The 22,993-nt window shown below is 40.5% G+C and overlaps 1 protein-coding gene across 2 annotated transcripts in view; it reads left to right on the top strand.

The window, feature by feature from the left end:
- The first annotated feature begins 3,317 nt into the window (after positions 1-3,317).
- sema6a (sema domain, transmembrane domain (TM), and cytoplasmic domain, (semaphorin) 6A) overlaps positions 3,318-22,993 on the top strand; it is a 99,556-nt gene continuing 79,880 nt past the window's right edge. For both annotated transcript variants that reach the window (XM_026321316.2, XM_026321315.2), the window contains exon 1: positions 3,318-3,700. The gene's annotated coding sequence lies outside the window, so the exon portion shown is untranslated. The remainder of the gene's footprint in view (positions 3,701-22,993) is intronic.

Here is a 22,993-nt window from a genome sequence, read left to right as displayed (position 1 = left end):
CAATATGTTAGCCACATATTTTAGATATAACTACATGTTTACTCTTTTTCACTTTACACCCTGTGGGGAAAATAAACAGGCTTCAGTGCCCATTAAAGTACCAAGAGGAGATGTAGCAGACAGATTCAGTGATTGGCCTGCAACAGTGCGAAGGCAGTTACCACTGTAAATGGGCTCTGTTCCTTTCTCAGCTGTCTGTATGATCCACAGGTGAGCAGCAGCCATTAGGGCTCCGTCAGCAACAGTGGCAATTTTAACAAATGTTGCTTCTCCAGTGGTCCAACTAAAAACATACAGCACAGCGGGATTCAAATAGACATCCTTTCACCTATATCAAGGCACAACTCCTGAGACTCCTGCAGGTTGGGACTTGGACAAGTCCACACAGACACACTCCAGGCTGTCTAAGTGGTTTGTTATTTATTGCCAAGCTCTTTTTAGATATATGAAGTACAGTGGCAACTGCTAAATATTATGCAGAAACTGATGATTCTGATCTTGTATATGTTTAAATATGTCTCATAAAGTTTAAATTACGGCTATCCAATGTTTTTTGCATGGGCAGAATGGAAACATAGCCTACATTTTACTAAAACACAGTGCTTGAGTTGTTTGAGTATTTTTATTATATGCTTGTTTATACTTTACTGCTGCATTACATTTCAGGGGGGAAATATTGCACATTCTACAACTCTATGTTTATTTTAGTGTTTTCTCATGAAATATTATGTATTTTAAAGACTGAACAACCCACCAGTAAAGTTAGCAAGAGTTACATCTTTACCATCAATAACATTTATATGCTTCATACAAATAAATGTACTGGTAATAAATCAGAAAGTAAGAAATTGTGTGTCACTATGTAAATCACTACTCTGCATTAAATACTGTACTTCTATACTATTTGAATGAATGAATGCAACACAATACATGTACATTATGGTGTTACTTTCATTGAAGTCATTGTTCTGAATGATTTACTATATAATGCAGTTGTATGGTATGTGGGTGATGATGAATGTTTGCCTTTGCATATCAGCATGTAGATGTTTAGTGCAGCTTGATTTACTGTGACACTACTTTTTAGTGACTATTTCGATATAACTGATTGTGGTGCAGTGGTGGAACTTTTGACACATTTTTACATTAATGTATTGGAACGTTAACTTAAGAAAGGCTCAGAGTACTTCTTCCACCACTGGTGTGGTGTGACAACAGTATTCGACAGGAGGAGAAGAGAAGGGGTGAAGTGTTAGAGGCACAGGAAATTGCTGCATGTTGTTACAAAGAACTAAATGCCACACACTGTCTAGCAGAAGGTGGGTGTAATACCTTTAGTATCTTTTCAGGCTAGGGGAAGGGTGTGAATTAGCTGTAGGCCAATAGTGGAAGCCAGTAAAATGAGACGATGTATGTGACCCTGGGAAGACAATATTCTAGATCACGTTCCAAAGGTTGTAGAGGAGACAGGTGTGTGTAATGGTCTAGTCAGACATTAAAATGTGTACTTGAAGTGGGTCTCTGAAAACTTGCTGGTATGTGCTGGCCGTCCCTGACCAGGATGTGATAGTTGCTCTGTTTTCTAATGTGTCTGCCAGCACTTCAGCGAATTAAGTGAGATAAGCTCTGACATGAGAATATTTCTAGAGTTTAAACTAACTGGTGTGCATCTTGAGCTCGAATTATACCCTGCCCGCCTCCACCGCTTAGCAATGCTTCAAAGTATGTGTGATAGACAGATTAAAGTAAGATAGAGAGAAAGATGAAAGAATATAAAGACAGAGTTAGAGTGTGTTGAAATCTGTTTTGCAGCATTTGCATTACTATTGATGTTAGCAGATAAAAAAGCTTTATCCATGATGATCCACCTGCACACAGCAGTAGCACCTAGTAAACTCACAGGTGAACACATCTCACATGCAGAATTTTAATGAACTTGACCAAGTCTGCTGTCCAGTAAACTGTAAGATGAGCTGCATGACATATGATTTCACTTCAAGCGGGTTAATGCCAAGGAAGTGCCTCAACCTCATTTTAACTGAAGTCTCTGTCTAATAAGATATTTTAGACTGTGCACAGCCCTGTATGATGATTCAATTGCTTGATGGTAAGTGAGTTTTGTTTTTAAAAGAAATTAAATGATAGCAGCTGAAGAAAGTGTTACCAGGCATGAGCGCACTGGTTTATATTAAACAACAAAAGTATAGTGTTTGGCATTGGGCCTGTTCAGGCAGCACTGTACTGAGCTGTTACAGTAACAAGACAGCAATAGTCCCTGACAGGCCACTACTCAGGAGCATAATTACACACAGATACGCACACACACACACACGCACACACACACACAAACTGCTGCATTTACAGGTGGCCTGTTATTATATAATGATGAGCTCAAATCCTGGCACACTGCACTGTACTGTATGTCACTTCTTGAAGCTCATACTGTATATCTATATGTGATCTAGATTTCTACACAAGTCTGGGCTCACTGTTGTATAATGTGCCGACAGCATATGCAAGTAGTTAGTTATGCTTGTGTTTTGTGGCAGTCTTGCATTTTTAAATCTGACAAATAGATGTTGATTTCGGCTTGGTTTAAGGCTATGAAGGAGTGTGTCTGTGTGTTTTCAACAGTAGAGGAGAGTTTGCAGAGCATGCACATCAGATTGTAGCCTAAATGTACCATATCTTTAAACAACAACTTTTTTTTTAGTTTTGCTGCTGTTTTTCAGGTTTCACTTGATGACCCTTCTAAAGAGAACAGAGCCAAGTAAAATAAGGGCCCATTTATAAAAACCCAGTGACTGAAAAGCTCGCCAGCTTGGGACCAGGAGGGACCACAAGGGACCACAAGGGAAATAAGGGTGGTCCCGTGACCAGAGACAAGAAACGCTTTGACTATGATTACGTTGCGACTCGCGTGTTATGCGCGCAAAAACGCACGACATGGGGTAATGCGGGTAGATGAAGGAAGACCTGCATCTTTACTGTGTATTCAAAATGACCAGTGACAGTTGGCATGACACAGCCTGCAGACCGATGACTGTACAATTCCACTTAATCATATTTCAATTTCAAACTACATTTTTCTTTTTTCTGTGCCAAGACTATTAATAACGTCCAACCTTTCTCCTTCTCCAATGTGCATTCTTATGAAATGCCTCTGCGTAAAAATAGAAATACAGTTGTCCATAACTGGCACTCATTGACACAATAGCTCCCGTTCCACAGACGTAGCTCCTCCCTATGTATGTGTGTGAGAGAGAGCGCGTGTGTGTGTGTGTGTGTGTGTGTGTGTAGCGGGTGGGTGACAGCTGGGCTCGCTGCGCTCTGCTCCAGTCTGGTAAGAAGCTTCATCTCCAAATAGGATGATCGTCGGCTTTTGTGGAAGGCACTGCGTTCAGCTCCATAGCTAGTTGTGGGACACCCGCTTGGTTCCGTCAGTTCAGTTAACCTGAGGGGAGTTAAACAGCGAACACGTCGGTTTTTGTGTCTAGTGTGGATTTCCGATGGATATTCCGTTTTGAAGAGGTCTGATTTGAGCGCGGCATGTAACATAAAGAAGCGCAAGAGAAAAGTAGCGCTCGTATTGTTATTCCCCGAAACGAGCACCATCTGAACTAACAGAGCAACATATCATGGATTACTAAAACACAGCGCTGTGTAATCACTCCGAGGCATATCCATTCATGAGCTGAAGGTAAGATTTCTTTGTTTATTTGAAACTTTAGGTTCACATCCCGTACCCGTCTATTTTAACACCCCTCAGGCTTGTTTTCTGTACAGTCAGGCTGCCGGGCGACAAGTGCACAGCTTCCCACGGTTACTTCACCAACTTAGTGTGATTTCTTCTATTTATAGAGTATTATGAAAGTTAAAAAAAATCATAAAGTGTCGATTTTTCAATTCAAGTCAGACCTTCAATGCTTTAATATAATAAAAAAAAATACATTGCGTGGATATAAACAGACATCAATTTCGTGCGTATTCCCTCGTATGCTGTTTACCCACACAGAAGACAGATTACTCTGAGTAGAAACATAAGCAAAACAATGTGAGCGACATTCCGGGTAGCAGGTACATGTAGTCTAAGACAAATTAGAAATGTGCTTGTGGGAACTTGCTTGACTCGGATCGACTGTCTTCTCAGTCCCCTCTCTCTCTCTAACGGTACCTCAGTGACTCTCTAAAGGTGTTACACCACTACAGCTACGAAACCACTAGTTGTAGATTTAAAATAAAATAAGAAATTGCACTAGTTACACAAGACTAATAACAGGTTCATGTCTTGATTGGTTATGAAAAGCATAAACACTGAAATGCTTGTTTCATTATTGCAGCAGCCCTACATGATGGGATTTTCATTTGCCATTTATTTTCACATTCTCAATTTCACAAGCTCAATTAGAGCAGCAATTTACATGCAAAGCAATCATTTACAATCTTTTTTTAAATTTTCATTCTTTCTATTAAAAACTACTTTGTCTCACAGGGATTTGATGTGCATTTTTAGTTTTACCTGCATGTTTTTTTTTTTTTTAAGTGAGTAACTGTATTCTGAGACTTTTTCTCTGTCTCTCACACACTGCATGGCTAGGGTGTGTTCAGGGATTTGAACCTACCAGGAGGCAGGGTTGTCATTATTATTCAAATCCAAAAGATCAATCAGATGTTTACTGTTCTGACCAGGAGACAAAATTGCACCTGAAGTGGATTTGCCATTAATTGAAGTGCTGCTGCACATTATTCATTAACAAGCTTGGTGAAGAGCTAGAGGCTTCACTAACCACATCTAGTAGCCTGGCTGCCAACACCCAGTCACCCCCAGTGGCTTCCCTCTTCTCTTCTCTCCTCTCCTCTCCCAGTATGAAAGACCCCCCTCTTCAGGGCCACTGGGAAAAATGCTGGAAAAAGGATTCAGCAGCTAAAAATGCAGGTTATAGATTAGGAAGTGGGCAAGGCTCATGCTAGAAATGGTTCAATCTGAGAAGTATTAAATTTCCACAGAAAAATGTGCCTCTTGTCATGATATTCAAGAGTAGCACATGGTGTTTTGGAACCATAATTCTAGCATCACACTTATAAAAACACTGCATGCCAGCTTTGAGAGGAAAGGGTGTTGCATTTTATCTAAAATCACTGGAAATATTTGATACTTTTGGTGGCCGCATGTTTTTTTTCATCTGTGACCTTATACTTTTTACAGTCAGTACACATGCTGTGCTGGGGATTATACATGGATCTTGAACACGAAATAGCGGAATGTTTTAACATTTTACCACTCTTCCTTCTACAACATTAGCCTCAAGGCATTCAAATGTCCTGGAGGCATTTTTTGAGATGTTGCACAGGCTATAAACCCCACCACAATGTTTGATTAAGGCTACAACATCACAAACCAAAGTACTAGACCTGTTATTAACACTTTATACATAGATGTGCTGCGGTGCTGATATATGAATTACAGCATGATTACCTTTGTGACACCAGCCTGCTTGTTCTCTTCCTGAAGAGGCAGAATAGAGCAGAGCGACCAGAGTTGTGGCTTGTATTTGGAGCAATGCTCCGTGGAGCGTTTGATCCGCCGATCCCCTAACAATAGCAACGGGGATGTCATTGTGTGTGACTGATGTGAATTTGTTACACTGTTACACTGTGTGTGTTGCCCGTGTGTGTGTGTGTTAATGTGTAAGAAATAGGAAGAGTCAGAGAGAGACAGAGAGTCTTTACCTGTACTAGTTAAGGACAGATAAAGATGCAGCTTGAATACAGCACTTTTGAATAATTGATAAATGGCTTTGCTCTTGTTTAAATGAATTGGCCTTCTGTTATGAACGAGACCGGTCAGCTGCTGTTAACCATTGGTCCTCATTCAGTCAGTGTCAATACCCAGCATTCAATAGTGTGTGTATTTATGCATATTTTATAAACGCCATCTTTTATTGATGCGCGCCCTTACTGTGTGGGCTGGTGATTTTTTTTTTGGAAACAATTAGAGTGTGAGAAAGCATCAAACCCTGTTCACTCATCTGGATGTGATTTATTGATGCTTAACCCATTTTTCACATTCCACATCTTTCTAAATTGCTGCAGCTTCAATTACACTGCTTTTATGCTAAACCAGCTTTAGTAGTGGAACATTTATAAAGGATAATCATGAGCTTGTGCATGTGTTTTAGCACATTTTCTTTTAGAAATACAGATCAGTATAATCAGAGACACTTGTAATTCAATGGAACTGTCCATCACAGGTGTTACAAGGAACATTTGTTCATTTTAGATGTGCCCAGGCTGGTTCTTTCACTGGAAGTCTGTCGTGATTCAGAATGTGAAAAAAAAAAACAGAAGAAAGATAGATATTCAAACCTGCAATAACCAATTACACAACTCTCCCTCTGTACAACCACTTTCTACTTAACCTCGTGGTGCACCATTGCTCTCATTTTTTTGGTTTCCTTGACCGTCTCATAGTTGAATGCCTTTCACTCTATCTAAGAAAACATCCTAAATAATAGTATGCTGGATGAAAAGAGACAAGATCAGCCTTGTGTCTAAATTTCTTTGCTTCTGCATTAGATTTTTAAAAGAACCAGTTTAGGTAAATTAGAACATTTTCCCTACTGTTTATAAGAGATGAGACATGATATTCATGGTACTATAGGAACCCAATATATCTCATTGTGCAGTATGGTCCAGTGTTCTCCATTCATAGCATGGCTCATTGAAAATGTAATCACATACTAATCACTTGCTTCAGCCTGTTGTTTTATGTTCACTTTGTCTTCGACACAAACACACATACATGCGTGGACCTATCGAGATCCAGCTGCCAAGTTTTATTGGTTTGTTCTAACTAGCTGCTTTATCCACTTAGTCTTAACCCTTCCAGCTCCTATAAATGACTCTACAGTGCATCCATTGAATTAACTGTCCATGTGTTAAACACTCTTTATACTCATTACATTAGCATAATTGATTGAGCGTGTTGTGTGTGCCAAGAAAGCCAGAGGCATGAAGGACCACGGGAAAGGCTTATTTTGGGCCGGGTGCTGAAAGTCAGCAGCAGAATTGGCTGAGTTTCTGTTGGTGTTTTGGCTGTTGGTCTTTGGCAAAGCTTTGTTGCTAGAAATTAAGTGAATTAGAAAGTGATAGCCAGCTCATCTAGGAGAAAACTGTTGAAGAGCCAAACTTTGCCACAGGGATGCCAAATTAAAACATCCACAGATTCATTTATAAAGAGCTTATCAGGTTTTACTTGACAGAAATTGAGAATTTTAAATACATATATGCAACATTAACATGCCTTAATACCTTTGTCACAGCTGGATTTGGTTGCTTGTCATTACTTAAATGGAATGGAAAGGAAATGCATTTGCAGGGATAATCCAAATGCAGCAGGGCGTTGTGTGATTGCCTGGGAGATGTGTAAATGACTGGCCTTGAAAAGAGCTAAGTCTTGCACTACAGATCAAATTATGTAAATTGTAATGTGCAGCGTAAAAATATGATGTGCTAGTTTCTGTCTTGCTGTTGTGCTTTTACAGGTGAAAGTTGACAAATGTGAGTCATGAAGAAGATAGCCAGAGTCTGTTAAGACCCCATTTGTTGTATCTGCAGCTATGGACGTGGTTACTTCTGTGGTTAGTTTTCTTGTTGGCAGCCAATAAAATGTTGATGATGAGGTTGATGTGTCTCTGTGAGAAGTGTAAGCCAGACCTTTTCCCATTTTCTGTATGTATAAAATGCTGTGTGTGGCGAGCAGGGGGGTTTGAGTGTGTATGCTTAGTGTGTGTTCTTCCTGTGACTATGTGTGCATGTTTGCGTGGTGTTGTTCGAGTGCATCTGTCCCTCCTCCCCAGGCCCCAGCGATTGGCACTGCATCTCTCATCTATTAATCATAGGGAGCGCTTGCTCTCTCATTCCGTTGCCATAGTTTCAGGACCTCAGACAGTGTTGGGGTGCCTGGCTGCCTAGAGAGACCAGAAGTGAGAGGATGAGGAGAGAGGAAAGGAAAGAGGTGTGACCATGGAGGAAAGGAGGGAACGATATAAACAGTGTAGTGAGGGAAAGGCAGAACAATTGAAACAGCAGAGGAGAGAGGGGAAGTGATTGAGAGAGCAATGGCATGCTAACACATCGAGCAGGCCCTCATGCCGTGGATGAGTGTGCTTCAAGAACCAAAATGGAATCCATTTTTATCTCAGCAGTGAACCTGCTATCTCCTTCTGTGCATGCATCCTTTCAGTGTCTCTCACACATGTTCAGTATATAAACTCTGTCTCTCTGCTGGCTCCTTAAAGAGAGCACAGGAATATTTTCACAGTAGGCATCATCTTGAGAATAGCACACTCGTGGCTGGTGTATCTCCAGTGTTCCAGTGCACTGAATGGGTGTTATTTCAGCTTGCTTTACAATGGAAAATCCTTCCAGTGAGCTGAAATGAAACATGGACAAGGGCCTCCAGTTCCATGCTCAGTTGGATGTTTTGATGGTAAACCATGCTGATTTCATGAGCTATTCATGATTGGATTGGATATGGAAATTTCCACGGCAGGGAATACCTCTTGCTATCAAGCCATGTTTCTCTATCCCTGTCTCCCTGTACTTATTGCTTGTTTTCCTCTCCCTTTTCCTTTTCCTGTCCTGTTGTTTTTCTCTCTACCTTCCCCCACGTTTAGAACACAGAACCTTATTTTCAAAGAAACACTTCTTGTTTGGGCTGTAGGCTTTCTACAGTACCTCCCATATGACCTCACAATCTCATTTGGGTCTTTTAATGGCTAACCATGCGCTAATGTGGCGGTTGTATTATCACTGTCTCGTCCCTTCATTCCCTGCTTGTGAGCATTTCCAATGGGACTTGTTGGATAGCAGGCAAACAGCAGCACTGTAATCATGGTATTCTCAGCACACACAGCCACCTTTCAGTCAAATATGACTACACAATTATACGTAAGGACGAACAAATTCTCAGGCAGTTCTTTCATGTCAGTATGATGGAAGAAGCATAAAGAAAGCTTGTCATTGTTACTGTGCTGCACACAGTGTGTGCCAATGGGCAGGAACCCAAGAAATACCTGATTGTAGAGTGCACTATATAATTCTCCTTTCACCATGTATGGCCTTTCTGCAAGGGAATTACCATTAGGGGACAGAAGGACAAAAGAGGAAGTGAGAGGGTGCGTTTGCTCTTTGTGCTGATGGCACTGAGGTGCTTTTGTGTCTTTGAAGTGATGGGATTGCAGGTGACATCATAGCGGTCACATTCTCAGGTGCAGCAGGTGAATTAATCCAAGTGGGTAAAGGCGTGTGTGTGTGTGTGTCTGTGTGCAAATCTGGTGTTTAAATGCTGCTGAGTATCTGTGGAAGCAGGCATGCATAGTCCTGTGTGCGTGTGCATCAGTCATCAAAGTAGAGGAAAGCCAGTGTGTAAGGTGATCTGTATGCTCATGGCAGAGCAGCAGTCATACCCTCCCAGAGGCTATAAGCCCCACTGAATGTGGAACAAGCTGCTTCTTCTTCCAAAGCCCCACTTCTGGTTTCCATGTGCCCACCGAACAAAGCTGGTCAGATTTTGCTTATTATCCATGTATCTGGGTTTCAACCACTGCAGAATTTCTTTTCAAATAAACTGGCAGTAGGGATAGGGTTGTTTTTTTTTTTTTTTTTTTGCTTAAGGTTTTATGATGCAAACATTTAATAGCCTGCCCTAAACTTGGCAGGAGAAGCTCAGCTCAAACAAGCACCAACTGACATCCTAGACAACAGGTAATTTGTAACAACCATCCCTAGCTCATCTGACACACTAATGATGATGACAGAGTCCTTGTAATTGACCCTGGGTAAATATTAATTATTTCCACGTGACTGGTAAATCTTTGCAATGACCTGCAGTTATTCTGACAAATTAACAGAAAACATAAAAAGGAAATAATCAGTTTTATGAATGCAAAAAAAAGTTTAGACATACATAGCCTATAGAATTTAGTCACTAATATTTGTAACTTTACACAACCAATATTGTTTTAGTTTTTATTCATATGTTTTTGTATAAATGAAAATACAAACAGTATTATTCAGAGATTTTTTTTTTTTAAAGAAATCAGCCGTCTCCTGGTCACAGTGGCTGACAGACTACAAGTAATTCCCCTGAGGCCCCTCTGTTTCAGAATCCAATCAGCCAGAACTCAGAACAATATTACCTCTGTGTGTGTGTGTGTGTGCGCGTGTGTGTGTACATTTATTACATAGCTAATGAACAAATTGCAGCCATGTGGCATGGCCTGGTGGTGTGGATGGTGAAAAAAAGAAACACACACCATGCACACACTCCAGTCCCTAGCCACCGTCTCCACCCCCCACCCCCGCTCTTTCTACCACAGTACACACACACACATATACGCCCAACCACAAGGCCCCCAGTGTTCTTGGCTTGTCTGTCCATCAGCTCATGCGGAGAGCTGGGCTGGGAGTACTTATCATCACTCTGCTGAGTGGAGGCCTCACAAAGGCCCACTCACATCACACACACACACACACACACACACACATATATGCACACAATTCAGTCAGCACAGGGAGACTGCTCGGTTTAGCCAGGGCTGCTGGGCTGATTAAATGTATGGTGTGACAGCAGCCTGAGCTGATGTTGAGAAGAACAAAGCCTGATGGACAAAAGAAGACAAGCAGGCAGGTAGGAAGGTAGGAAGGCATCCCTCTCTCCAACGAAATACACTTGAATACCTTTAATTTACTTTTTCAAATAATTTGTTGAAAAAATTCCTATTGTTTCCTGAATTGTATTTACTGGCAATGTTTTTACAATCCAAGAAAAATTAATCCTTATACTCCAGAGAAGTCCCAGAAGGACGTCAAGGTGAATAGTTGCACTTACAAAGTCCAGGAAATTAACACTAAGTTACCGGACCATGTTCTGTATCTCATTTGTTGTTAGACTGAGGTTACATAAAATGTTATTTAACGAAGAAACCAACTCTCACACTTTCAATGTCTCATGCTCTTAGCCCTAACCAAAACCTCTGGGTTGTGTAAAGTACACTAAACTAATCAATAAAAATATTAAATGAATAGTTCAACCTTTTGGGAAATATGAGTACTTGCTTTCTTCCTTATTTTCTTTCAATAGATATAAAGATGATCATAATCTTAATATAATAATCTTAATCTAATGCCAGTGTAGTAATATGAAGCCCTAGCCAGCAGCTGGTCCTATCCTGGCTCTGTCCAAAGATAACTACATTTGTTTAATCTGAACAAAAACTGAAGCATTAAAATGACACGCTGTGGTCTATAATGACAATTGCGTGTTAATTAGCTAGTCAGTCTAGTAGTTTCCTATGTTTCTAGAGTTGTAGCTTATTTACCCTACAGGTGGAGAATGGTGTCATTCTTATTATCTACATCAAGTCAAGAAAGTGAAAAAGAGTATTTCTAAAAATTTTAAACAATTCCTTTAATAAACATTTCTTATTCTTATAAATATAATCCAATTTTTGGTATATTTCTTAAAAAACCTATGTTAATGCAAATTGGTGGTATATTAATATCATTTTTGGAGAAAGAAAACAGTGTTTTGGGAAAAAGACATGCTGGAAAACCGGCTACCAAACAAACAGTTACAGAGCTGTCCAGTAAAAGCGGCTATGGAGGAGCTGGGGGCCCTGAGGAATGCTCAGACTTACAAAGGTAACCAGGATATTTAAGCAGACAGGTAGAGAGGAAGACTGTCATAGAGAGTAATAGAGACAGAACAGTTAGAAAGCAAGACAAGCAGTGACGTTTTGAGGTGTACAGAGTAAAGAAACTCAAAGCACCTCCTTTTCAACATGAATTCTTGTGAAAAGAAGTGATATTTCACCTTGACCCGGTGCATTCCCCTTTAATCTGGACAAACGGCGCTCTGTATGTGGTCAGGTAATCAGGCAATCAGGTTGATGGGCAGGAAGACAGACAAGCTGTGAGGCAGGAAAAGAGAGGTTGTGCCCTGCATGATGATGTATTCATTCATCCCCCAACTCTGATAATGTTCACAGCATGCTTGGCTTGATTCATTCGTCAGTCTACTGGGGGCCTTTTTAGGTTATTCATTAAAAAGCCCTTTTGCGTTTCTAAACTTAGGTTGTGGTTAGTGTGCAGACTGGATTATTCAGGATTTGATTGCTTCTGGATGTGTGTTTGAGGCTATGTGAATGTGTTTGAGCTACTGTCTTGTTTCTGTATGTATGCACTCCCACATAAATTGGCATGTGTAGAGACTAAGAATTCTGCAATGAGGCCTGTTTGGTGTCTGAGCAGTTTGGTTTGATTGGGCACTGCAGCAGCTTCATACTGAAACACTGTGTCTTTTGATCTACTCCCATCCTCAACTAATCTGGGACCATCTCATCTGTTTCACTAATATGCTCTCTATATTTGTTTCTTGTGGGATCTGTTTAATTTCAGCCAAATGCGTAACAAATCCTCTGTTTATTGATTGTCGTAGTATACAGCAATTGAATCCTTGATTATTTAATTGGGTTTGGAGACAGAGGAAGCATGGCTATCTGCCCAGCTCCTCTGAAGAGAGTTTGATGAGTCAAAACTGGTCAGACATCATCACAGAGAATTATTCCTGTTTTTGGAACAGATCTGTTTTCTCAGCACTGAATCCTGTTTGCTTAAGGCTTTAAATTGATGCTCTCAGCCTTCTGACAGGTAGGAAAAACAGAAGACGGCCAATTCATTAGTCACCTCCTATCCAGTTTCTCTCTTCTTTCCTGTCTTTCCTTCTTGTTCTGTATGATTGTTCTAGAGTACATGGGAGTTAACACTGAGCGCACAAGGTCTAGTAATGCTAGCCTAGGTAACTAGATAGCAAAGATAGGACCACAGGGCAGCAGGTGAGGCTATCTAGACTCACTATCTGTTAATCATTTACATGGTGCAGCTGGATCTTGGTAAAAAGTAATGGATCTTTTCTAAAACTTTGATCAAAATTTAAGTAATTTTTGTCTTTTGTCTTGTATATCCATATATTATAGCACTCATAACCAGGTTTTCAGTTGTATGTAAGGGTCAATTCTTTCTGTTTGGAAAGACCACAGTCTAAGTTTTGGAGCAGTTTTTCCTAAGCGAACTGGTTATTAGAAAGAGTAGTACTGCTGCTTTCAATACATGGCTTCACTACCTGGTCTCCATCTTGAATTTACACTGCAAAGTTACAGTATGTTACATCACCACACATGACAACAAAGAAATCAGATTGCAAGGAAAAGGAGGTGGGATGAGTCTTCGGAGATGCAGCTCTGACCTACATAAGATGGAGAATTTGGAGCATTGAGCTGATCCTGTGGTGTAGGCCCATTGTTGTCATTCAGCTTGCACCTGACTTTGATCATCATCCTTCTCTGATGTGGTGGATTTGCGTCTCGGTTCAGTCCCCTAAGACGCAGTCATCCAGGGTCTGCTGAATTCCCTATAGCTGAGTGGTTGATTGTTGCAGACACTATCTAGAACAAACAGGTTTTCATGCAGCCAGTCGATAAGATGGGACATGGTGGTGTGTTCACGCTGGCGCCGCTGCAGCAGTCATTTGTTTCACACATTAACAGGTGAAGGACTTAGTGTGCGTTTGTCTGTGTGTGCATGTGTATGTGATCTTGTGTTAGTCAAGCTGTCTAACTCAACTCTGGGTGACCTGGACTTTGGTAAATGAACAGTCATAGATAGCACAGACTACTCAGATTTTCGATGCCATTACAACACTGTGAAGAATGAGGATGTGGTTTCCAATAATTGGATCATTTGTGTACTAGCATACTCACATACACACAGGTTCATACAGCTCTTACACACCCCTGCAGGCCCTCACATGCACATAAGCATGCACAAACATACACTTGGACTCAAAAAGGCAAGACTGAACGCTAATACATCTGTGACAGCTGAGCAATTAAGTGACAGGTTTGAAATACAACCTGTAGTAGAAGATAGTACATAGCTCGGATTCCACTTCTTATTTCTCCTATGATATCACATGATTTTAGAAGTTTATACTGACCATAACATTGTACAGCTGATGTGGTGCAGTTGCAGATGTGCTTTGTAGGCTCAAGAAAGAGCACCACATTCAGGCAAAGTATTTAAATTTCATAGAGGTGACTCACTCTCCTATAGTGTAACCCACTCCTAACTCTCCACTTTTAAATATTTCAGTAGATCATATTTTATTCTGGACTGTGAGATATACTGATTATGTAGAGGCGACCGTTGCAGAGTTTCAGCCATTTTCATTTCTTTACACCAGTATCTCAGTTTTGTTCAGGGTGATCATCTGTAAAAAGCAGACTGCATGGCCTCAATTACCTGGGAAGACTGTATTTCTTACCTCCACCACTTGCATAATAAGGCATGACTTTCTATTTGAGTGCTCTCATTGCCTGTCCCACCCTCGAGGCAGTCAGATAGTTATTCCTTCATCACGGTGATTTCCATGCTTGTAACACTGGGCTAATTGCTATAGTAAATACTGCCTGGGCTGTGACTACAGCATCCACTAAATGGAAAGGGTGAGCACAGGGGAGATGCATTTAATTAATTAATTGTTATTTGGAATCCTCCGCAAATGATTGGAGTCAGTCTGATATAACAGAAGCAGAGAGGTGTTTTTTTTTAATTTTTTTTTTTATCCCAAGCACCTTACTGGATGGTAACAGTGTACATTTTTAGCATGGATGAATCAGTGTGAACCAGTTAACATACTGTTGAAGCGTGCAAACTTTGGATAGGCACTAGGATGTAGTGGCAAAGCTTTAGTCAATTTAGGATAATCCAAAAGGAGCAAGGTCTCCTATTCTGTTCTGACTGAGTAATTTCTCCTCCGCTTTTCATCGTTAATTCCTTGTGCCACTATATTGAGATTAAATAAAGATTGTGGTTGGAAAAGATATTGATTTTAGTGGCTACAGCGTTAGGAGATTCTCAGGAGCTTTTTATAGCCATTAGCAACTGTTATTCATTCCCTGGGATGCATTGTGTTTTATCTGAGCACGGTGTGGGAGCGGATGGCGAGATCAATAAGAGCATTAATACTGTTTTTGCCCAGCATGTTTTCCTCTTCTCACGAATGACCACTGCCTTCCTCTTTTAGATGAAACCACTCTTATCGTGAGTTCAGCTCATGGTTATGATGTGGTCATAAGAGCGCAGCAACAAAACCATAGTGGGAATGTTAGTCATAGGAGCAGCATGCTGACTACAGTAGGTCTGCCATATGCCTGAAGTAAACAGAGCTAAAAGGAGATATTATTCACAGGAGGATGTAATGTGGAATTGAATGCAGAAAAACAGGAGTGTGTGTGTGTGTGTGTGTGTGTGTGTGTGTTGGGGGGGAGCAAGTAAAGAGGCTTTGGTTACCCTTTTAACTGATAGCTATCTCTCAAATGGATAGAGAGGAGTGCACCTGTATTGCAGCCATTTGTATAAGAGGACAAACATTGTATTTTATTACCCTGGCGAATGATGGAACTTTATCTACCTCTGAAGGGCTTTATGGTGGAGTTTGATGAACAAATATGTGTGAGAGATAACAAGCCCTACACAAGCTTTTATGGCATTGTGACGGTTAGTTGAAATTCTAGATGATGTGCATACAACGGTGAGTGCAGACATGCTCATGCATATGAACACACTTAGACCATGCAGGTATGCTTGCAGAAGCAAACATATATCATAGATATAGCCTCTCAATGTCATCTAGAGCTACACAGAAGCACACATTGTCTCAGGGTGAAGACTATGTTATGGGCTGTGTGCATCCATATGCATTCCTCTCTGGTATCTGGTGGTGTCAGGGTTTTGGGCTGGATTCTCTGTATCAAATGTCTGTAGGTTGGACATGTACTGGGAGTCAGATGACTTCATGGTCAGATGACGATCTGATCTGTGAGAAGCCTGATTCTCTGACTCAGGTTTTCTTTGTTTTGCTGGCATCTGTTGACTGCTGGAGACTACGATTAAGTGATAAGAAAGAGGTCAGATGGGATGTGTAGAGTACAACTGAAACATTAACTGTTATGGATGAATCAATTAGGAGAATTACTCTGAATTACTTGGCATCTATTTTAATAATCTAATAAACATTTTAGTCATTCAACCAGAATGCATCTTTACTGGCCCTTAGCTTCTGAATTATGAGGATGTGATGCTTTTCTTTGACATATGTGATGGTGAACTGAATTTTGGGTTTGCATTTTGGACAGTTGGTGTGATAAATAAAAAATATTTACGTGTATCACCTTGAGAATTTATAGCGACCATAAATTTATTATTTTCTGACATGACAAAAAGAAAAATGGACTAATTAAGAAAATAATCAAGTTATTAAGTATGAATGAAATATTTATTACTTGCAGCTCTAGTATGGACACAATGTCATTAACGCAACAGATGGGTGGTAGATTAAATATAATATAACTTTCTCTTTAATATCTTTGATCACTGTGATCAGTGTTGGCAAAATTGGACTTTTTATTACGATGATATTTTTCAGGAATATATTTTTTTTAGGTGTTTACTGGTGTTTATATTATATCAATTAACTTTATCAAGAGTAAATTTTATTTATTTCACCCCCCTCCTGGTGGTATCTAAAATATATCTAAATAAGCTTATGCTTCAGTCACACAGTCTAGTAAACCGCACACACTTAATACAAACAGAGTGGGTTTCTCTAGCTTGAGGGTTTTTGGCACAATCCCTCCTTACAGCTGAACTGGGAATACTAAAACAAGGTATGTTACAATATTGCTGCATAATATAACATTTTGTCACACCATCTGTTGTTTCCAGTTTATTTCAGTTACAATATGTTTGTGAATATGAACATCAAACTGAAAACACAGAGTCACGGTCTATAACAGCATGACTGCTATGTCCTCAATAAAATATGTTGGCAGTGTGGTGAATGTAACATATCTCTTACTTTGTGACGCGAGGAAATGACATGTCACATTAAGTGTAGGCAGAGCACATTGCAGGATGTATCCTGTGCTGAATAGCTGTACCGAAACATATATATACATCTTATTTTCCATATACAAACTGAGAAGAACATGATTCCACCGAATGTCACTGAGTGTTCAGTTCAGTTTATCTGATTGTGTTTCCGCCCACCCATCCTGCAGGCCAAGGATGTAAGCTATCATGGTCAATCACAAAGAGCCATTCAACAACACTTCCTCCCCCCAAACAGATCAAATGTATAGATGAAACAAACAAACTCATATTGGGTGCCTGACTATGATATGATATTTCCTTTCTCTGTTTTAGTCGATATGTACGCTAGAAGGTCTGGTCTCTCGGCTTTTTAAGGTTCAGGGATGCAGAGAAAAAGGTATCAAGTCACAAGAAAAGCTAATCTACCTGCCTGCAGGGTGTGAATTCGAGATTTGTCACCTTTAACAATGTAAGACAAGACATGATCAGTTTGTGACTGACATTTAGTCACAATCAGTCTGGTTCTCATCTCTTAAGCTACTGTACAGTGGCTTTTGCTAATCACCCAATCCTTTGTTCTGTTTACTCTATACAAACCTATCTTGAGAACCACACTGATTCCTGTGTATAATGGATGTTTTCAAGAAAAGGTCCACCTTCCACTAGGTCTTTAGAAGAGCAAATAGAAAATCTTTTTTCTGTCTGTGCTCTCATATAGCTGAATATCTGTTGTAAACATCAGCAATGGATAGGAAAACATTTACAAATATCTAAAAAGAAAGACCAAGAAGTTGCAGTTGTCCTTCTTACAGATTTCAGTTATTGATGTACTGCAGGATTTGGAGTGTTTCTGCAAAGAGGAGGTGGATGAAGAAAGAAGACAAATAGATCTGCCTTTGGTGGAGGTTGGCCTCTCAAGTTCGCAGTATGGTGCTCTTGTAGTTGAAAGTATGTGCATGTTTTTTGTGTGAATATGTGCAAGTGTGTGTACATCAAAGCTTTTGTTTCATGTGTTTTCTCTGTGCTTATTCCTGCCCTGCTGTGAGCTTGTGTGTACTTAGGTGTGTGCTAGTGAATGTCTTTGCTCCTGTGTCGGCCCCCTATGAAGTAAATATTACAGCACTGGGAAAGCAGAGCCAGGCGGACCAGGTCGGAGCGGCAGAGGTGAAACAGGGCAGGCAACTTGCACAGACCCTTCTTTATACCCCATTCATAACATGGTTCCATGAACGACAGCCTGAGGCCAGAGAAGGTCTGTCAAGGTACTTCATTGTGCGGTAGGAAGTGACTCGTTCATATGGTAATAGCTGCTGGAGCGGGTTCCTTCAAAGCCCATTTGTTTTAGTGAAAGTTGTAGTCACTCATTGAGGGGGACTGGATGGAATGTGAGAGGGTGCCCTGCAGTTTAGTTACTGTAGCTTAATTGACCCTGAGAAAGGCGAGCAAAGGCAGGGGAAGGAGGAGGGTTAGTGCAGAAAGAAGTAGTGGAAGAAGAAGAGTGAGGGTGGGAGAAATGGACAGAACAGAGGGGGGCAAAACCGAGAGGACAAATTGATAGAGACAGAGGGATAGAAGGAAAACAGGATGCTTCATTATGGCAAAAGCGGCTCTTCGAAGAATGTGTTTGTCTGTTTAGTGTACAGGAAAAGTCTTTTTGGGGAATGCATTGCACAATGAGGATGGATTCCTCTGAAGTCCATTCGACTAATGACCTGACTTGTCCAGAATCATCATCTTTATAATTATTTACTTCAGTTTTATTTAGGCTTCCATTTATGGTTTTTCTATTTATTGCATGCTGATCTGTTTTTTTTTTTTCCTGAGTCAGAGAAAAGCTGACTCTTGTCCTTCTCATTAAGCTACATTAGGAGAACAGTCAAAAAATATTGTGGCTCTGTGGGGAAGCATATGTGAGAGGTTTGTGCAAAATAAGGACTTCACTTACACGGGATCATTGATCTGTGCACACCAGAGAAGAGCACAATATTAATATGCTCCATGGGGCAATTTGGATTGTAGACAGCAACTAAAAGTGTTTAATACAGAATGGAATAAAAATAACTGTAAATGCAAGTACACTGCTGTGGTTATCACAAGAAGAAGAAGAAGCCAAAAGCCAGAGGATGTCATGATGCACAAGAGAAGGTAAAATATCAGCCCACTGCTATTTAACTTCAAGGTGACAACATTGTGACCACAAATTATTTATTTCACCTGAGGTAACTCAGGGATCAAATTAGCGTTAACATGGAAGTGGAAAACAAAATATCAGTGTCTGAGCTAATGATGATAACACATGCAAAATGATGATGGATGTGCACATGCTTCCTGCTTCAAAACAAACCAAGTAGCCAGCACTATGTTTTGCTTAAAAAGTCATAGCTTGCTTGAATAAAAGACCTCATATACTGTATCTGTTAGAACCATGTCCAGTCACACAAAACCTCTTGTTGTGAAGCAAATGAAACTGTACAGAATGTGGTAGGAGTCAAGCAAAGCTAATATAGTTGCTTTTTACAAACATGTATGACTCGGATACAGTATCTCCCCCTAGGCAGTAGCTGCACATAGAGTACTTGATGCATACTTTGTGTATCTATTATCTGGAAAACTAATATTAAGGAGGAAAATTAGGACATAATGATCTTTGGGTGGAAAAAGAGTATCTTCTCTCTGAACTTCCACTTTTGCACAATGTAAGTAGAAACCAGTGAGAAGTTATTCATTCCCTGGGATGCACTGTGTTACAATATTGTTAACATTGAGAGCACAGCATGGGAAAACGGCAGCTGCAACATTGTAGATGTCAGATGGGCAAGCTCTTTTGTGATTAGTGAGCCATTACAGGTTTTTTGTTAATGATGTACCCACTGAGATCATAAGAGTTTAATCTTATCTTAATGTGTACTCAGGCTCAGCTGCACCAGGATTCGTCCCTTCGGAAGAGAAGGTTTTGATTATTCTTGATTTGTTTAAGCTTTTATAGTCATTGATCTGTTTCTTCTTCTGAAGTAGCAAGTGGAAAAAGAGAATGTTTCATTCATTTTCATTTAACATTCCCTTATATACATACACACACACATATATATATATATATATACACATATATATATATACATATACATATACATATATATATATACATATACATATACATATATACATATACATATACATATATACATATACATATATATATATATATATATATACACAGTATATGGAGGCTCTACTGTAGCTTATTGGCCACCCTCTGTCCTTAGCTTCATCCAAACTTTATTTCACTGATTTTCCACTGAAGCTATTACCAAGTAGGTCTACTGTGACAGAGTTCATGAATGATAACACAGATGCACCACATGCACACACATATTCAGACCTTTTGTCAGGAGGCTCCAACGAGACCTAACACCCTAATATTTAATATTTACGGAAACTGGTTCAAAAAGGACTGGCATAGCCACAGACATAAACAAGATGACTCAGATTGTCAGCCTTGTCCCATTTTTCTATCTCCTCAGCATGGAATAGTGCTTCTTTCTCCACTACTGGAGGTCATGAGCTATTCAAAAATATAGGGACCTCCACAGACCTCGGTTAGCCAATTATTTGGGTTAAAGCTGAGCTGCAATCAGTGAAGCTATTTCTGGGTGATGGCTACTGCTTGGCATGTACTTCCTATATCTCTTAGTGGGAACATGGAGTCATTGATCTATTGCCTACCAGCCCTAGTTCATGCCACTCTTCTCAATGAGAACCCAAAAAGCGTTTCTACCCTGCAGCTTTCAACTTGAATGGCATATCACCTATACTGTGAGGAACTAAAATATCAGAGTGAAAGAGGACCAACAGAAAATGCTTAAAGAGACCCCATCAGCTGCACATCACAACCCTGAATCTCTTGAGAGAAGTATCTGCTTAGTTTTTGGTACCTGGAGGGTATGAATCTTAGTTCATGAATTATAAACCCTGAACCCTGTGCAGTGTTTGGGAATAGAAAAGTATTCCTCAGGTATGTGAACTGGAACAAAGATAAAATGCTGCCTGACTGTCCAGCCAAGCATTAAATAGCCTGGCTGAGCACTAATGCTGACGATGATGATGAACAAAGAGAAGGTGTCTGTCTTTGAGAGTAGCTATTTTCTGGTTCTGTTTTGCTGTGTTGATGCAGTTCACATGGGAGCTCTTGCCTGTACTTTTTTTTCTGAATGTAATGACTTTTTGGAGTGGATCATTTAACTGAAGATTAGATAAGCCTCTGCAGGGATTTCAAGCTTTTTCTATGAAAAACGCACAATGAAAACACTAATTACGCCATATGTTTTAGATTTTCATTTTTTTATATTTGGAACAAATAATTATCTATAAATGTCAGAATAATGGCTAACAGTAGGTTATTTGTTAAATTTTTTGAGTGGTTGTTTAAATAGATATGAAGTTACTGTGCAAATTTCAGCTGCAGCTTGTCAGGACTAATACCGGAGACAACTCATGTCCACAATATCCCATATTCGTCTTCCTCTCTCTGTCTAAACCCAGTCATTCTCTGTTTCTGTCTTGTCTTGTGTGATGTTCTCTAAGCTCTGTAGCTGATGGTCAGTCTAGAGGAGGAGAAAATGGCATGTTTAATCCTGGAGTGTGTGAGTGTGTATTAGTGTGCTAAATGCGGGTTAATGCCACACTCTCTTCATGCAGTTTGTGCTCCTAATCTCTCATATAAAAAGTCAATACAATCAGTATTTTAAAGAGACAAGGAGACATAAAGGAACTTTTAATGCTTCAACAGGCAATTAAAAGACATAATTCAAACTAAATCCTTTTGAGTCTGAGTTGTGATGTGATGACTATGGATAATTTTGACTCATGAAAGCATTTACCCAGATTTCAAGCAGAGAGAAATTAGCCTTTTCAATAATTCCAGTATTGAAAATGAATATCATCAGATAGCTTTCAACATCCATTTCTTTTCCCTTAAAATCAAATGCAGCACTAATAAGCAGTGGGCTGGGGGGGGGGGGCTTGCTAAAGTGATAATGCAACTATTGAGACATCTCGTCACTGTGACACATTTTGGTTCCCTCTGCGCCTACTCAGTCACCACTTTAGTCTGCTCAGTCTGTCCCTATGTCTGAGGTTCCTGCTGCAGACTCTCCTGCTATGCCTTTGTTTGTTTAGGTAATGGATTCCAAGTTGCTATTGTTGCTTATGTCACTTGGTGATTGATGGGAAAATTTCCCCTTCTCTTAACCACCCCTTTCCCTCCCGAAATCATCCTTGCATGCCCTCCAGGATGAACACACAGTAAGAAGAACAAGTTCCATCCTATTCTCCTGGCAAAGTGACTCACTGGCATCCGGATGCTCACCCTTTTGGACCAGTGGGCCATGCTTTTAAATCAAGCAGGAGACCTTTCTGGAAACAAGGATGAATGTGTGTGGCTATGACAGTGCAGCCTCCAAAGGGAAGGCTGAGATTATATGCGTGGACGGTTTGGGGGTCCTTCTATTCATTGGGCATGTAACCCCATGGGGGAGGACTAATTGGTGGCCCCAAAGAACCCCCTGTTTTGTCCCTGGTGCTCACAAAGGCGTTGGGGTGCGGTCGCATAGAGGAAGGAGGTGGAGGGGAAGCAGCAGCGGGGCCGGGGATAGAAGCAGGTTTCCCATAGAATAGTTGGCTGGGATGAACTGGAGGGGGCCTCACCACTGGGCTGCAAAGGGGACACGACACCCTCATTCACTCACCCACTCACTCATTCACCCACACACACATATGCACACTCTCAGTGGGGGATTCTGGTGCCAGTTGCTGGCCTCCTCTTCTTCAAATGATCCAAGGCTGACCCACATAGTCAGCCATGTGTGAGGCTTCCCTTTATTCCACAGCCCAGTTGAAACACTGAGTTATGGGTGTTCTCTAGTGTTCCCTGCCTTCTCGGCTGGGACTGCACTGGGGCCCCATGTGGGCCGACATTGTTCACCCCGACCCAAGGACAATG

The sequence above is a fragment of the Mastacembelus armatus genome, chromosome 9 (genome assembly GCF_900324485.2).
Source record: "Mastacembelus armatus chromosome 9, fMasArm1.2, whole genome shotgun sequence".
In the NCBI taxonomy this organism is placed as follows: Eukaryota; Metazoa; Chordata; class Actinopteri; order Synbranchiformes; family Mastacembelidae; genus Mastacembelus; species Mastacembelus armatus.
The sequence above is the reverse complement of the archived record's forward strand: the minus strand, read 5'-3'. Positions and strand labels throughout refer to the sequence as shown.